This window comes from Myotis brandtii, unplaced genomic scaffold, assembly GCF_000412655.1.
Source record: "Myotis brandtii unplaced genomic scaffold, ASM41265v1 scaffold1914, whole genome shotgun sequence".
Classification (NCBI taxonomy): domain Eukaryota; kingdom Metazoa; phylum Chordata; class Mammalia; order Chiroptera; family Vespertilionidae; genus Myotis; species Myotis brandtii.
In genome coordinates, this window is record NW_005357125.1 from 34,101 (window position 1) to 36,680 (window position 2,580).

General features: G+C 46.8%; 1 protein-coding gene across 1 annotated transcript in view; it reads right to left on the reverse strand.

The window, feature by feature from the left end:
* GABARAPL1 (GABA(A) receptor-associated protein like 1) overlaps positions 1-2,580 on the reverse strand; it is a 7,731-nt gene that overhangs the window by 4,706 nt on the left and 445 nt on the right. The gene's annotated exons all lie outside the window — the stretch shown is intronic.

Sequence of the window (2,580 nt, forward strand, 5' to 3'; positions counted from 1 at the left end):
TTTTTTTTTTTTAATAAAAGAAGGAAACCACAACAAGGAAGCAGAAAAAAAGCCAACTGCAAAGAAGACATCTGCTAGGGGGGTTAGGTGGGAGGACTTGGAGAGGAAAAGGAAGGAGAGGAGTAAAGCACTGCTTTACCAGAAAATGTTTAGGTTTCCAAGAATCCCAACTCTGCTACTCTCTTACAGTGAGCTCCGGGCCAGAGGCTTTGCTCATGTTTTTCTCTTCTGTGAAATGAAATGTGGCTAGTACTCCTTGGGGCTGTCCATGTATTTAAAAAATAGACAATGAAAAAAAAAAAATAGACAACTTGTGCCTAACAGTTTCCTGAAATGTCACAGGTTTTCAACACACTGTAGCTATTAAGGTCATTTTAAGAACCCATGAAACCCTTCTCTCTCAAGGCACAATCACTCCTATTCAGGTTTGGCAGCTCAAGACTCTGCTGGGGCTAAGCTTGAGTTATGTGAGCAGTCAGGGTACGTGGCTGCTTCACCACCACCCATCAATGGTGGAGCTGAAAGGGGGTTTGGAAATAATTTACTCTAACCCTCTATTTGGTAAGCAGAACACTTTAACAAGATTCAGGGTTCTACCCCAAACTGGAATCAAACCTCAGAACTCAGCAAAGCTCTTCTTCCTGCGTCACAGCTAGAAAGAAGGTCACAGGCTGAGGACCTAAGGAGCAGCTGGGAAGCTCATAACTGGTTAAAACTTAACTGGAGGGATGATGAGGTCTGAGTGATGGTCCAAATAGTTTACAAATTATACCATTTTGTGAAAATTTAATACCAAACGCAGCAGGAAGGGAATAGGGAGAATTAGCTGAAACATTCCAGGTGAATGCATGGAAATGGAAATGGGATGGATCTCAATGTTAAGGAAACATAGGAAATTTAACTAGATTTAGGAACAGGTACATTTCAGAGTTGGTAACTTACACAGAGCTACTAAGAACAGAGCTTCATACTACCCTGGACTCTTGATGGAAGCAACAGTTTATTCTCTACATCCAGTACCTAATAGTGTGAGGTACACAGTGCACACACTTAATTCTGATAGAATTGTATTAGACACGGAGGAGCATTATAGCAGGAAGGACCCAAAGCAGGGCTGCAATCCAAGGTCTGCAACAGACCAGCTGTGTGAAGCCTTTAGGAAGTTACTTCATTTATCTGAGCGCTTCAGTCTTCCTCTGTAGAATGGGGATTATAATGGTGGGCGGATGATTAAGACAGAGTGAATGACTACAGGCAGAAAATGCTCAGGTACACGGCCAACTATCAATACAGTTAACTGTCACTTCTAGATGTTATTATAGGAGAGTGGAGTATCACCCGATTTGGGAGAAACTTTTGAAGCCAAAAGGAGCCAGAGACCAGCAAAGCAATAAGCGAAGGATCCTTTTTGGTGTGCAATTTCCAGAGAATGGTACAGCCCTCACGCCTCCTCTTTCTTATAGGAAAAGGACTGTCCTTAGAGGAAAAGGGCTGTTCCGCGTTTCTACCAGATTGCCCTGGTGGCTGTGAGATCATGACATTTAGATAAGGATCCGCAAGGAGGCCTAAGCATACCTGCTGGGTCAAGAAAGCAACATCAGATCATCGAAATTCCTTTACCTGTAAATTATGTGCAACATGGATCTTAATGTCCCTGCCTGAAGATAGAGATTACAATCTAAAGTTTCTGCTCCTTCATCTCCAAAATATAAAGGTTATTGCCCCCTCTAACGCACTTAAAAGTCTTCTGCTTTCCAATCGGGCTGTGTAGCCCACAGGAGAGAAAAACCGGGCAAGTGACGGGGGCTCGGGGGAGGGAGGGGGGATGGTGATGGAAAAAACGCCCGGATGCAGAAAGATACCCTTTCTGTTCCTCCTCAATCACATTAACCAGGGTCCAAAAACCGAGAGAAAAACGCCCGGGCCTTCCTGACTGTGTCTAATGACAAGCTGATCAGAATAAGCAGCGGAGGAAGCTGCTTGCCCCCACAGCCCGGAGCCAAGAACGAGGCAGCCCCGCTGCTGCGCAGAGAACGTGACCTTGTTTCCCGGGCCAGGCCGGTCTTGGGGCACTTCCCCCGCCACCTGCCCCCCGCCCCAACCCTAACAGAATGAAAAAAAAAAAAAAAAAAAAAAAAAAAAAAAAAAAAAAAAACCCACTGGCTTCCGAACCTTTGCCTCCCAAACCCAATGCTATGAGGACCAAAAGTCAACTCGATTAAGGGAGAACCAGCTAAGGCAGACATCTATGGGAGCAACAACCAGAGATTTTTCCCCAAATCAGTTCCCCTGCGACCTTAAAGGAAGCAAATAGACGGGCCCGACCTAACCGTCCTCGCACAAAAGGGCCACCTTCTGAGCGCCTGCCAACCCACACAGCCTCGGATACCGCTGAGTCATTCAAACGCAGACTCCGCGGGAGGATGCGGTCCGCTGCCAAGATGGGCACGGGCCCTGGGAATAGGGGTTTTTAAAGACCCGCAGTCGGAGCACCCATTCCGCTGGCTCTCCCGGCAGTGACGGGCGTGCAGGGTTAAGTCATTGCAGGGACCGGGGCTCCGCTGCGCCTTAAGGCAGCCA